Source organism: Choloepus didactylus, chromosome X (assembly GCF_015220235.1).
Source record: "Choloepus didactylus isolate mChoDid1 chromosome X, mChoDid1.pri, whole genome shotgun sequence".
NCBI classification, from domain to species: domain Eukaryota; kingdom Metazoa; phylum Chordata; class Mammalia; order Pilosa; family Megalonychidae; genus Choloepus; species Choloepus didactylus.
In genome coordinates this window covers 97,439,494-97,455,616 of record NC_051334.1, presented here as the reverse complement: position 1 = coordinate 97,455,616, position 16,123 = coordinate 97,439,494, and the positions used below count along the sequence as shown (strand labels likewise).

Genomic DNA, 16,123 nt, shown 5'->3' with positions numbered 1-16,123 from the left:
AATTATCAAAAGTTTCCCTATATTGAGAATAAACAGCATAAATAAAAATAAAACTCTTAATTTCCATGGAGCCTTGCTGAAATCCTTTCATGATATCAAGATCTGTAAGGTTTATATTCTCCAAAGAGCTAACATAAATCTATGCAAGATACTCCATATTTTTTTCTATCCAATAAATTTTAGGCTTTACTGTCATGTAAAAGGTCTAGTTATTCAGCAGGAGAAGAATTGATTTCCTCTTCTTCTACTAAAAGAATTCTGATTTTCCACTGGGTAACCATCTTCTTTTACCCTCAGTATATGTATTACAGATGGAGCTGAATCCACCTCAGCTCCTAAGATCAGCACTTGGCTGAAGCCCTAGTCATTCAGAGCTTTGCATACTCTGCCCACAGAATTAATACAGGAAGAGGAAAAAGGTACAAGTCAACACGTTTGAATCAAAGCTGATCCCAAGATATTTTCTTGAGTTGCCAGGAAATAGGAGTTCTCCTTTCTGTTAGACTTGTAACTTAGAGGATATAAGCCCTGGGTTGCTAGGGTAACACTAGGTAGAGGACCTGCACCAAAATAAAGCCAACACAGATAAGTCATATATCATATATATTGATTAGGGTAAAGCATTAGTTAGCAAATGTAGGATTCCTTCCTAACTAATAATTGTCTTTTTATTTATAGCATTTTAGTGATGTGATAAATACTTAGCTCTCAGAAGTATATATGCTGCTATGTTGCTTATTCATGGTAGAAAAAATGCTTTTCAGCCATGAATTTTTAAGTTTTCTCCCCATGTAATAGAATAGATCTTGTAGCTGTGGATGCAACAAATTTAGTGTATTTTGTGTTAGTGACTAAAGCATATTCTAATGGATCACCTTCATTTTTATGAAGTGAAAGTGATTTTCATTAGAGGATTTGCATGTTCTCTTGTACCTTGGTCAGTTTCTTCGATTCATCTATCTTCATTTTTTTTTTTTGGATATTACCTTTGTTCACACTACCATTTATTTACTCCTAAATATTCTAGTTCCTTTTAGTTCATCTCCTGTGTGTGTTGTTTTCTGTCTTAATGCAGATATGGTCCATAGAGAGGCATTTATATTTACATAAGAGAACACAATGCTCCATACTCAGGAACTATCAATATAATTTCATTGTGAGCTGCCTGAATAAAATCCTCCAATATGAAAATATACTTCATCTTAGTTTTGGATTTAACCTCTTTCCTATTTATGTTTTCTACATTTGAAAGTACATAAATGTCTGGATTATTGTTAAAAACTTGATCACAAAGTTATTATGGTACATGACAATATTCTTAATTTTGATATGTCATAGTTTTATCCTTTGGATTTAATTACAACTAAACCTTGCTTTTAAAATCTGAATTTCTTTTCTCTTCCTGAATTTTTTCATGTATTTTCTTCTCTGCTTTCATTGTGTAGTGGTTTCATATAATACACTAAATTTGAATATTCTATCTTTATTTTTCATTTTTTAAATTCATATAATTTTATCCTTTTAAACAATCAAGCTTGGAGAAATTACATGTTCATTACTTAGCATCCTATGCCATTTTAGATTTTAAACATTAGTCTTTATGGTTAAAGTGATCCCATTTTGAAATGATGTATTCTTTAGAACCTGAGTGAAATTCTTTAGTAAGAACTACATGCTCAGAGAGGTCCTCAGGTGTACTGAGGAACTGAAAAGCTAGTGTTTACTCTCACATAGGACTTTTTATCATCAGGATGAAGCACTAGTCATATTTTAATTAAAATGTCAGAACAAATACTGTTGGAGTTACTGAAAATGAATCACCAGATAAAGTCAGCACTGAGCCATGGCAGGTCAAAGAGGCAAAGTCACCTGGAGAAAAGAACTCAATTCATTCTCCTGCCTAAATGAGGAAGAAGGCTTTATGAGCAATATGAAATTTTAATACATCAAAGCACATACTTCTTTGTAGCAAAGGTCCATATTTTTGGACTGATGGCTTTTATTATTATTGTATTTTAATTCTTTGACAATGATATGAAACCCTGTGCTTTGGAGAATTGTTAATATTTTGTTTTAAGACACATGCCAAAGGAATAACATTATTTGGGCTTATTTTATTTTTCATTCTATTTGCTTTCTACATTCTCTGTAGTGCTGTGCTTCATAAGCATTTGTGAAAGTCAGCCTAGTCACATTGTAAGGACATTTATTTATTGTAAAAGATAATATTGTCTTCTCAAGTAAAGTACTTCTTTGCCAATGTACCTGAGAAATTCCTGTAGGGTTCTGAAGGTATTCCCTCTCTTTCTTGCTTTTTCATTTTTAGATGTCAGCCAGAGCACTGGGGATATGCTCTAGCTCAAGAATCAGTTGTACTGATACTGCCAAGAAATGTACTGTGCTGGTTTGGATCTGTTATGTATCCCAGAAAAGACTATGTTCTTTTTATCTTGAGAGGGGCAGACTTATTGTGAGTGTGGTCTTTTGATTTGGTTGTTTCCATGGAGATGTCACCCAACCCCTTGAAGGTGGGTCTTAATTCCCTTGCTGGAGTCCTTTATGAGAGCATAAAAGGCAGAGACATTTTGGAGAGAGCTTAGAGAAGCTAAGAAAAGAAATCTAGAGTTTGCCATGGGAGAAGCAATAAAGACTCACAAGAGAAGCTAAGACAGTAGTGCAGAGACATTTTGCAGAAAGTCACAAAACCATAAGCCAAACCCAGGAAAGGACTAGCAGACTCCAGCCATATGCCTTTCCATGTGACAGAGGTACCCCAGATGCCATCAGAATATTTTAAAATACTTCTTCAGAGAAGATATCATCCTGTTGCCTTAATTGTGATATTTTCATGGCCTTACAACTGTAAATTTATGAACTTATAAACCCCCATTGTAAGAGCCAGTCTATTTCTGGTATAGTGCATTTCAGCAGCTTTAGCAAACTGGAACGCCTACCTTCCAGGCTCCTTTCATCAAAGATCTCTAAACCCTTCTCTACTTCCCATTCCAAAAAAATAAAATAAAATGTTTTATGCATAATGAACCTGATTCTGCTGATGAGAAATTAAGGGGATTGCTCACCATTTATATGTGCATTAATTCTTCCAGTCTTCAGAATACCCTTTAAAGCACTGGGAGAGATCTGTGATGTGTACAGCATTTTCCAATATCACTGGTAGAACTATCCTAAGTGGTTTCTTATTTTACTCAGGAAAGTGAGATTTTCCAATACCAATTGAAACAAGAATTTCATTAGTACTATAATCTTGAAATGTCATTATTGCACCATCTTTTGCTTTTTCTGTCTATTGTACATGGCATGTGGGTTTTCTCATTTCATGTCATTTGCTTCCTGTCTCCAAAAAGTATGATTGCCTAGAAACAGAAATTCCTATCATTAGTTTAGTTGGAAGTCTGTGGCTGGTAAGGTTCTTAACTAATTTGGGGGCTGAGAAGGAAAATGCCTGATCTTAATTCTTTCTTGTACATGTTGTGTCTGGATTCAGTTGGGATTTTGACAGTCTCCTACATTCTTGGTCTCATACTCTTCTGCCATTGTTACTAAAAATAATTTCCTCTCTCCCTAAATATGACATACAACTATAGTCCATTCCTTGCTTTTATTTGGTGTGTCATTGTTGATTTTTTCTGCCCAACTTATGCTCTACTTGCTCCAGTTTAATTTGCCCAAGATCTTATTCTAAAGTACCTATTACTTGTTTAGTCCTTTGAATCATCTAAAGAAATTAAATGAGGTATTGCAGATACCTTATTCTACCTCTGACAACTTGTGATGTACTCCTAGCCGAATCTCAAGAACTTTAATATTTCTTGACAATTGTACACTTCATACTGAATTTTTTCCAACTGTCTCTCTGTCTTACAGTTAACCACAAGTAAAGATGAAACAATTATATAGATATATATTTGAGGGTTTTAAGGTCAAAGCCAGATAACTTACTTTTCAGAGCATTTAACTTCAGCTTATATCAACTATTCACATTCCTTGTGTTTTCTTTTCAAAGCCTCAACATGTATGAAATTTCCTGTGATCTATTGGATTATTCATTTTTCCAAACTTTTATTGAGGGAAAGCCTTTCTCTGGGCCAGAACTTTCATGAAATACAAGATAAGCTTCCTAGTGTATACTTAGAAATGGACCAGGCCATATTAAAGGCCTTCCAGACATTAACACACTTCTTTGCAGTGCTCCAGGTATCTGATCTCACAAATCATAGGGAACTGTTTAGGTATCTTCCTGCAAGATTTAGTGAAACTAAACTCACTGATAAATTTACTAAGAGCTGTAGGTTTTAGCTGTGAAATGAGTCCCTTATATTCTTCATTTTATCAGTAAATGGATCTGGCCACCTATTGTCTGACTACATGAAAGTTGTGATATTTTAGACACATAGATCTTAACGTTAGAAAGGGGGAACTTAAGAGATCATTTCTTCCATTCATAGTTTCTTAATTTTATCACACCAACAGTTATGAACTGGTAAGTGTAACAGGAAACATCTTGGAGATGTTAACTGTGGCTAGTGACTACTATTGTAGTGGATATATTTTAAATTAAATATAATAAAATCCTATTAATCCTGAATTGGGGAATGGGGCATTCTGATTAACTGAATACTGCAATTACCTGAAAATTTCTTAACATAGATTACCAATTTGACAATAACAGTTCATTAACCATATAACTATACTTCTGGCATTTTCCTTGATATACAAGGTGCTTCTTGGTCTTCAGTAATCTTCATAAACTTCCATTATTATCATCATTATCATTGTATGTAATTATGGAAAAATTCAAGACTGAATTTTCTTTTCATTCAAATATAAGCTAAAGAATACTCTGTAGTCAATAAATACTTGAACAGCAATATTTTTATACTTTCAAAGAAAGAATTAAATTACAGAAATACTAAGGAATAGAGACAGAAATAATAATTAAGATGGCAAGAATTAGGCTTTATGTATTTAAGAAGGTTGGAGCTTTTTATAAGAACGTCATACTTTCTGCTTGAAAACTGGATTAAAATCAATTCAGGAATTATTTATTGAGCATCTGTTGTGTGCTAGTCCCTGAACTATGGAACATAAAAAAGGAGGAGAGTAAGGACTAAAGTATACTTCACTTATGTAGCCCTAGCTCCTAAGCCAATGCCGAACTTACATAATAGATGCTTGTTGTTAAATGAGAGAATGCATATTCAAAATCACTCTCAGCCTCATAACCTCATTTTTTATTTGTTTGTTGGTTGCCATTAATTTTGTAATCCATTTATTTGAATGTGAGTTAAGATATCAAGGTTGTAATCCTGTATATACTATGTTTAATAACAGCTTTATTTAGATATAATTCACATACCATACAATTCATGCCATGTAAAATTTATCCTCCAGTGGTTTTTAGTATACTCACAGAGTCATTCAATCATCACTACAATCAATTTTAGATTATTTTCATCACCCAAAAAGAAACCTCAAACCCATTAGCTGTCATCCCTCATTTGCCCCAATCCCCTCCAGCTCTAGGCAACCACTAATCTATTTCCTTTCTCTATAAGACTATTCTGGACATTTTATAATCCTGCATATGCTACTGACTTAGTATATAATTTGCCAAGTTGGTTTGTCCATTTGAAACCTAAGATAATCAGTTTATGTTATCTTCTCCCTTCATAGGGATAAGGATGAATGTGATCATAAATACTTTGTTCCAGAAGAGGAAAAGTAATAGAAATCCATGAAACATGATATGATTAGAGTTAAATCTAATGTATTTGTTAGTAAAATATTTTTAAAGTACAATTTGTCTTATGTTGAAAAGTCATCATTGCTGGAAATAGCATACACAGACATTAGAGTGCATGGATGCAGATTTACTAACTGTTAACATGCAAAGATGTGATTTACTCCAATGTCTGGTTTTGGATTTTTTAGTAAATAACTATATATTGGAGCTCTGGCAAATGTATTGTGCTTTAGATGTGAATAAAATTTATGTCTTACATTTAGAAAATGAAGAAATTGAAAAGCCAAGATTTCTGTGGGCTCTTTGCTTCAATATGAGAGATTCTTCAGACATCAACAGGAACTCTTATAGCAATTTACCATCCAACATTTATGTCTCCTCCAGCCCAGACTGTGGTTTAGGAAATGACAATGCATTCAAACAGGTAAGGCAGTTGATGTTTCTTGGTTTTGTAATAAGAAGTGAATGTTATCTGCTGTGACAGGTAGGAAAAGGGTAGAAAATTTTCTCTCTCATTTACTACCATCTCATCAATTTGTCCCTGAACTTTTTTGTATGAATTACAAAGCTACTTTTTTTTACAAAGCTACTTTTTTTTTACAAAGCTACTTTAAAAAAGTGTCAGGGAAGATGGGTAAGATTATGGCATAAAGAGGTGTGGAATTTAGTTAGTCCTCTAGAGAAACATGTAAATAGCCAGAAACAACTAGTAAATGGTCTGGAACAACTGCTAGGGGACAACCCTGAGTGTCCACACATCATACACCAGCCTGGAATAGGTTTAATGGCTGAGATTGCAGCACAAAAGCTGTAAGTAAAAACTGTTGGACTGTGCTGGCATCCCCTCCCCCAAGGCAGGCTAAGGTGCAAAACATCACTGTGGGAGAAAGAAGCCATTCCTGCTGGAAGCAAGTGAATACAGCTCAACCAAGCTCCATCTGGGGCTTTAATTAACAAGTGTGGACTGCTGAATACAAGCTACAAACACAGACAAACCCCTAACAAGCAGCAAAGTATCCTGAGGTCACTCCCAGTGGAGAGGAGGTGGGGCTGATGGAAAAAATATGGAAGTTTTTGGATATGGCTGAGCTTAGACTACTGCAAAATGGCTGTGTATCAAGAAAAGAAGCACAGAGGACTGGGTACTATCTCGGGTCAACAGGAGAACACAGGGGACTGGAAAATGGCTCTGAAAGGGGGCTTTCTTTCCCCTTTTATCTTTCAGTCTGAGTGGCTCAGTGGAGAAAGCCTTAGGCATTTTCAGTTCTCAGCTGACACAGGCAGGGGTGGAGTTCACAGAGCCAGAGAGACAAAGGAGAAATACAAGTGCAGAAGATAACCTTAAGGGGGTGTATCTTCCCTAAGAGGAGGGAGGTGGGGCCCAGCTCAAGTGGCTGCCCACCCTTCATAACTCAGACCCCTGGGCCTGGGGGGAAACAACAATCAAACCAGAAAAAACCTAAGCTGAGAATTAAAGGGACCACACCACTTTACATAAGTGGGGAGCAACTGGCTGACAGGTGTAACCTGCTGGACAGGTTAGGAAAGCACAGCATCTAGATGCCTCATGGGAAAGTCTGTCAATCTTCCAGGACACACTTTCAGGGAAACCTGATATGAATATAGCCCCATCCTGAGACCTGACCCTGTTCTGGTCTGGGAAAATCTGATTGGAGTAATCAAGGAAACCAGATGCCTAGAAAACAGAAAACTATAAATCACACTAGGAAAAACAAAGCTATGGCCCAGTCAAAGGAACAAACTCACACTTCAACTGAGATACGGGAATTGAAACAACTAATTAAAGATCTTCAAATAAATATGCTAAATCAATTCAAAAACCAATTCAATGAGTTGAGTAAAGATATGGCAAAAGAGATGAAGGATATAAAGAAAACATTGGGTGAACATAAGGAAAAACTTCTTTTTTTTCTTATTTCTTTTCTGTAGTCATGAGTATATTCTAAAATTGAAAAAAATTAATTAAGATGATGAATGCACAACTATATGATGGTACCATGAACAATTGATTGCACACTTTGGATGATTGTATGGTATGCCAATAATCTCAATAAAATTGTATTTTAAAAAGCCAAAAAAGTACCAGATGTCTTTATTTCCTTAAATATAATGATGAATTATGAGATTATTTATTAATTCCTCTGGGGGAATAAACATCAAATATATTAGAAATACATATTCATGAAATGAATTTGTGAGTGTTGTCATCAAGATGGTAGCCTAAGACATCCCCAGGAAAGTATTTCCTTAGAGACAGCTAAATAAAAGGGCAGGTTCCACTCACCTGGAACTCAGGAGGACAGTAGAGTCTAGAGAAAGAGTCCTCAAATGCTGATTCAAAGGGGAAAATTAAAACCTCACCAAAAAGGAAGGTAGGATGTCTATGACTTGGTAGTCACAGGTTGTACCCCTCCCCCATCCTCAGCCCTGAACAACTTAAGCAAAATACAGCCATGGCATTCTAGTCTAGGCACCTCCTGTCATGGTGCCTGACCACACAGCTGTTCACAGTAATAACTTGAGTCTCTGGCACATTCAGGAACAGGGAACCAATACCACATAGACCCAAGGTGGTGCCCTTGTGGTCCTCAAATGCCTGCATAAAAGAAGCCACCAGGAAACAAGAGTTACCCTGGTGGAACTGTTAGTAAGCAGTGCACACTCACTACCCAGTGTCTAATTGCTGGTGCACCTAAAGAAAAAGTTAGATATTTTTTAACACTGACCCCAACTAGCTCCCTCAGGTGAGATACTCTAACATGGAAGTTACTGGAGGCAGAAAAGCTGCATAGAAAAAAATGGGAAAATTGTACAATTGTAAGGTAGGGTGGACATAAGACTGAAAGATATAAGACTGAAAGTATAGTGAAAAGACAGCTCTTAGTATGGGAGAGCAGCTGAGCAAATCACAGCCACTGGGGAGGAAAACTTGCATAATACAAACACCAGCCCAGGACTTCTAGAGGAGAAACAGAGGAAAGAAAATAGTCCCCTGGAGGGAAAACAGTCAAATATAATAAGGTACTCATAAAGCTACAATGCATTCCCAAAGCAGGTGACTGATGCAAAAGACCTGAGAAAAACTGAACTGTTAAACCTAGGCTGCTCTGAAAGCTCAGTATAAGCAGGGCCAAGTGTTGGAGAACATTAATGCACAGCCAATTTGTAATAAAACCCTAGGCAAAGGGAGAAACTGTCTCCAGAATTAGCACATCAAATTTTTCAAATGCCCAGACATCAACAAAATATCACAAGACATACAAAGAAACAGGAAGATATGGTCATTCAAGGAAAAAAATTAAAATGTCACAGGAAACACAGACATTAGAACAACCAAAGACATCTTGTTCCAACAGATCTTCTAAATCAATTAAAAAAGATGAAGAAAAATTGGATTGAAAAAAAATAAGAAGAAATAGAAAGCTTAAAAAGAAGCATAAACAATTATGGAGATGAAAGGCAAAATAATTGAGATTAAAATACACTAGAGATGCGTCTGGGAAGATGGCAGAATAGGAGAGGCAGAGCAAACTTCTCCCCCATGGAAGAACTAGAGAAAAGTCAGAAAACTACCAGGACAGCAGTTCCAGGGTATAAGAGACAAAGAAGGACCTCTACAATATGTAGTTGGGGCTTGGTTGAAAGAGCAGAGAAATTATGTCTGAAAGGATGGGGTGAGTTTATTCAACTGGGACCACTGCTGGGGCTGGCAGCTGCAAGCCAGCCAGCCAAGCAGAGAAGGGAGAAGCTCTCCACTCCCACACACTTGTCTCAGCAATTAGCTGGGGAAATAACCATTCTCAGCACCACAGGAAGGGGCTTCTGTGATGGAACTCAGGAACCAGCTGACCTGTGTTGACTGCACACAGAAAACTTGGTACATTTACTCTTCCTCCACAGAAGCCTTCAGTGTTTCCAGGCAAGAGGCAGTGATAAGTAAGGGTGCCACATGGAAGAACCAGGAGCCCAAGAGGCTCATGGGCAGGGACCTTGAGGGCTAAATAAATGTGGGGTGCTTTTGAGCTGGCTGAGGGCTGGAAAGGGTGAGACTCACAGCCCCACAGCCTGAGGGTTGTCCACTCAGAATCCTGGAAATCACCAGACCCACTATGCCCTTAAGGGGACTCTTTGCCAAACTGCACAGGGCCCAACCCCCACACCCAGGGCTGGTAGTTCCCAGAGCACACAGAGAACTTGTGCACTGATTAGATATACACTTAGCTTGAACCTCACCCAGCACATACCCACAGTCAGAGAAAGGGGCTTGAGGGGGAAGAGGTGGTTCAAGAGTGTCATCTGCTGGGAAGACAGGGAACGTGCACTCCAGCAAGCTCTGGTTATGCCAAACTTTTTATAAATGCCCAAATAATCCTGCATTTACAAAAATTGCCTTATGAATATAAAAAAATGCCCCAAAGTCAACAGAAAATCACAAAGAATATGAAGAACCAAGGTGACATGGAAAAGCCAAGTGACAAAATTACAAAGCCAAAAGAGACAAAGAACTTGAAGCACTTAATCAAAGAAGTACATACAAATCTCCAAAACAACTTCTATGGGTTAACTAAAGATATAAAGAACATCAAGAAGACTTTAGAAGAGTATAAGATGAATTTGAAAGACAAAATAGAAAAATAGCAGATCTTATGGAAACAAAAATGCTGTAGATTTAATTAAAAATATACTAGGTACACAGAGAAGCAGATTTGAGGAGGCAGAAGAAAGAATAAGTTAACTAGAGTACATACAGCTGAATTCAAATACACTAAGGAAAAATGGTGAAAAGGATGGAAAAATTTGAATTGAATCTCAGGGAAATGATGGACAAAACAAAGCACACAAATGTAAGAATCATTGGTGTCCCAGAAAGAGAAGAGTAATGGGCTAAGAAGAGTATTCAAGGAAATAGTTGGGGAAAACTTCCCAACCCTTATAAAGAACATACATATTCTAATCCAAGAAGCCCAATGAACTCAAAATAGAATAAATCCAAATAGACCCACTCTGAGACATATGCGAATTAGATTGTCAAATGCTGAAGAGAAAGAGAAATTCCTGAAAGCATCAAGAGAGAAGCAATTCAGCACATACAAGGGAAACCACATAAGACTAAGTGCTGACTACTCAACAGGCACCATGGAGGCAAGAAGGCAGTGGTATGACATATTTAAGATCATGAAAGAGAACAATTGCCAACCAAGAATTCTTTATCCAGCAAAGCTCTCCTTCAAAATTAAGGAGGAGGTTAAAATTTTCACAAACAAATGCTGAGAGAATTATTAACAAGAAACCTTCCATGCAAGAAATATTAAGGGAAGTTCTGCCTGAATAAAAAGTAAGAAGAGAGAGGTATGGATAATTGTTTAGAACTGAAGAGTGTTAGTAAGGGTAACTTAAATGAAAAAGAGAGAGGGGGGAAATAAATCTGACAAAAACCAAAGGATAAGGTGGTTGGTTCCAGAACTGCCTTAGAGTAATATCTTTGAATATGAATGGATTGAATTCCCCAGTTAAAACATACAGACCCACAGAATGGATTCAAAGTTTGATCCATTGATATGCTGTTTACAGGAAACCCATGTTAGACCCAGCAACACAAAGATATTGAAAGTGAAAGGATGGAAAAAGTATTCCATGCAAGCTGTATCCAAAGAAAGCAGGGGTAACTATACTAATATCAAATAAAATAGACTTTAAATTTAAAGAAGTCATGAGACAAAGAAGGACACTATATATTAATAAAAGGGACAATCTACAAAGAAGAAATAACAATCATGTTTATGCACCCAATCAAGGAACTCCAAAGTACATCAGATAAGCATTGGCAAAACTGAAGGGAGCAATAGATGTTTCTACAACAATAGAGGGAGAATTATAATACACCACTCTCTTCTATAGACATAACAACTAGACAGAGGACCAATAAGGAAATTGAGAACTGAAACAATGTGATAAATGAATTAGACTTAAAAGACAAATATATATAATTGCACCCCAAAACACCAGGATATACATTCTTCTCTAGTACTCATGGAACATTTTCCAGGATAGATCATATGCTGGGCATAAAACAAGTCTCAAAATTTAAAAAGTTTGAAATGATTCAAAGCAAATTCTCTGACCACAATGGAATGCAGCTGGAAATCAATATCCACCAAAGAACCAGAACTTTCACAAATATATGGAGGTTAAACAACAGACTCCTAAGCAATCAGTGGGCCAAAGAAGAAATTACAAGCGAAATTGATAAATATCTATGGATGACCAGGGGTTGGGGAAAGGGGAGGTTGGGCAGGTATTGCCTCCTGGGTGCAGGGTTTCTGTTTGGGATGATGAAAATGTTCTGAGAATAGCAGTGGGAATGATCACACAACACTGTGGATGCAGTTAATGCCACTGAATTGTAAACTTAAAAATGGTTAAGATGGTAAATTCTATATTATCTATATTTTACCACAATATAAAAGCTAAACAACAAAACAAAATAAAAATCTATGGATGAAAAAAAATGAGAACACAATATCTCAAAACATATGGGATGCAGTGAAGGTGGGGCTGAGAGGGAAATTTTTAGCTCTAAATATCTACATTAAAAAAGAGAAGAAAAATAAAACCAAATACCTAATTGAACAATTTAGAAAGCTACAGAATGAACAGAAAACTAACCCTAAAGCAAGTATAGGAAAAGAAATAAAAAGATTAAAGCCAAAATAAATGATTTGGAGAACAAAAAGCTATAGAAAGAATTTAAAAAACAAAAGTTGGTTCTTTGAGAAGATCAACAAGATTGACAAATGCTTAGCTAAGCTGACAAAGTAAAAAAGAGACAAGACCCAAATAAACAAAATCAGAAATAAGAGGGGGGCCAATTACTATGGATCCCAAAGAAATTTTAAAAATCATAAGAGGATACTATGAATAACTGTGTGCAAACAAACTAGACAACTTAGAGGAAATGGACACTTTCCTGAAAACACACGAACAACCTAGAACAACCAGAGAAGAAATAGAAGACCTCAACAAACCAATCACAAGTAAGTAGATCCAGTCAGATGACATAACAGGGCAATTTTACCAAATATTCCAAAAAGGGCTGCCATCATTCCTGCTCAAACTGTTTCAAAGAATTGAAGAAAAAGGAACACCACCTAACTCATTTTATGAAACTAACATCACTATAATACCAAAACCAGATAAAGATACTACAATAAAGGAAAACTACAGGCCAATCTCCCTAATGAATATGGATTTAATAATTCTCAGCAAAATACTTGCAAAACAAATCCAAAAGTACATTAAAAGAATTATACACTGTGACCAAGTGGGATTCATTCCAGGCATGCAAAAGTGATTCAACATAAGAAAAATCAATCAATATAATACAACACATTAACAAATTGGAAGGGAAAAATCAAATGGTCATTTCAATAGACACTGAAAAATCATTTGACAAAATTCAGCATCCCTTTTTCATTAAAACATTTCCAAAGGTAGGAATTGAAGGAAACTTCCTCAATATGATAAAGGGCATATATTAAAAACCAACAGCCACCATAGTACTCAACAGTGAGAGACTGAAAGCTAAGTTCAGAAACACAAGTATGCCCAATATCACCACATTATTCAATATTGGGCTAGAAGTTCTAGCCAGAGCAATATTCCAAGACAAAGAAATAAAAAGTGTCAAGATTGGAAAGGAAGAAGTAAAACTGTCATTGTTTGGAAATGATACCTTTTATGTGGGAAATCCTGAGAAATCAATGAACAAATTCAGCAGAGTGGTGGGATTGACAAGATTAATGTGCATAAATTACTAATGTTCCTATAATTTAGCAATAACCTAACTGAAGAGGCAATCAGAAAAAAAAACATTCAAAATATGAACTAATAAAATCAACTACCTGGGTATAAATTTTAGTGAGGATGTAAAAGACCTCTACACAGAAATTATAAAGTGCAAATAAAAGAAGTCAAAGGGGATCTAATTAGGTAGAATGATATTCTGTGTTCCTGGATAGGAAGGTTGAACATCATTAAGATGTCAATTCTACCCAAACTGATCTTCAGATTCAATGCAATTACAATCATAATTACAACAACCTACATCACAGACTTGGAAAAGCTAGTTATCAAATTTATTTGGAAGGGAAAGGGGACTTGAATTGCCAGGAACTTTCTAAAAAAGAAAAACAAAGTGGAAGGATTCACACTTCCTGGCTTTAAAACCTACTATAAAGCCACAGTAGACAAAACAGCACGGCACTGGCACAAAGATAGACATACTGATCAATGGGATCAAATCAAGAGTTCAGAAATAGACCCCCGGATCTATGGTCAACTGAGTTTTTGATAAGGTCTCCAAATCCACTGAACTGGCACACAGCAGACTCTTCAACAAATGGGGCTGGGAGAACTGGATATCCATGTCCAAAAGAATGAAAGAGGACCCCTACTTCACACCTTATAAAAATGGCTAAACAACAAATGAAAAAAAACGTTCACTAGCTATTAGGGAAATGCAAATCAAGACCACAATGAGATATATCTCACACCAATAAGAATGGCTTATTAAACAAACAGGAATCTAAAATGTCAGAGAGGATGTGGAGAATTTTGAAATCTCATCTGCTGCTGGTGGGAATGTATAATGGTACAGAGACTGTGGAAGACAGTTTTGTGCTTCCTCAGAAAACTAGATATCAAGTTATCCTACTATCTGGCAATTCCACTACTTGGTATATATTCAGAAGATCTGAAAGCAGTGACATGAACAGACATTTGCACACTGATATTCATAGCAGCATTATTCACAATTGCCAAAAGATAGAAGTAAACCAAGTGTCCTTCAACAGAAGTGGATAAACAAAATGTGGTATATATACATATGATGGAATACTAGGCAGCAGGAAGAAGAAATGAGGTCCTAAAATGTGAAAACAAGGGTGAAACTAAAGGACATAATGTTGAGTGAAATAGCCACAATAGGAAAGATACTGTATGTTATCACTAATATAAACCCCCTGAATAATGTAAAATTAGTGCATTAAAATGTAGAAAATAGGGGACCTAAAGATAGATAGAAGCTAGAGAATGGGAAATGATTACCTAATATGTACAGACCTATAAACAAGGTTGAACTTAAAGGTTTGGGGATGGACAGTGTTGATGATGATCTGTTTATGGGATTATAGGAATCAGTGCCAGATTTAAGGTGAGCATGACTGAAAGGGGTTGTTTAAAGGTATGCATCCCTCAGATTATCACCAAAAATATAAATAACTGCTTATATGATCTACTTCTAAGTTATGACACTGGTACAAAGTGTGAAACCGAGGATATATGGGAAGACCTATCTGTTGCATATTATGGACTATATTTAATATGAATAGCTTACTAGTATGTCACAAATACTAGGAGTAAATAATTAGGAGCTGATAAGAGTTTTGGGGTGTTTTGGGTTCTGATATTTTTTTTTAAAATTAGAGTGATAATGATTGCACAATTAAGTGCAGATGGTGTGAGACATTGATTGTTTATCTTTGACAGAGTATAAGCTATGTAAAATTAGGAACCCCCTACTTAATAAGTCAGGTTCTCTATCTTGAATCTTGATCTTGTGAAACATATGGCTGAAAAGGAGAGGTTAAGGTTACCTATAATTTTGCCTAAGAGTCACTTTCAGAGAACCTCTTGTTGCTCAGAAGTGGCCTTATGCTCTCTAAGCCCAACTCTGAAAATATATTCATTACCCTCCCCACTATGTGGGACATGGTTCCCAGCAGAATGAGTCTCCCTCACAACATGGGTCACAACTCCTAGGAGTGAGTCTGGCTTGGGAATTGAGGGATTGAAATTGCCTTCTTGACCAAAAGTGGGAAAGAAAGGTAAAAAAAAAATAAGGTTTCAGTGGCTAGGAGATTTCAAATATAGCCAAGAGGCTATCCTGGATGTTATTCTTATGCAAGCTCCAGCTAGATAATTCCAAATGTTCACAGTATGCCAAGCCCTAATCAACAGTAGTGCCCCAAATCCTAAAGATATCCATGTCCCTGCATGAGACTTTTATAAGTTTCACTCACTAAGTTTATTTTTCAGAAACTTAAATCCTCCAGAATTTTCCTATGTCAGATAAGTACCAAAACCCAGAGGTAACAGCCTCTTCCAGAACATCAACCAGATGCCTCTCCCTTCCCCATAATGTTGACAGCCCTTTTCATTATGAACAAGTTAGTATCACTGTCCAGATATCCCTGAAGAATAAGACATTGATCAAATGAGAGAGAGCAGCAGATAAGATAGGATTTAACAAAGGATTACAAATACTGGACCTTTAAATAA

General features: G+C 36.3%; 1 pseudogene; it reads left to right on the top strand.

Moving 5' to 3' along the window:
- The window catches only part of LOC119522268, a 234,257-nt pseudogene that overhangs the window by 179,572 nt on the left and 38,562 nt on the right, over positions 1-16,123 (top strand).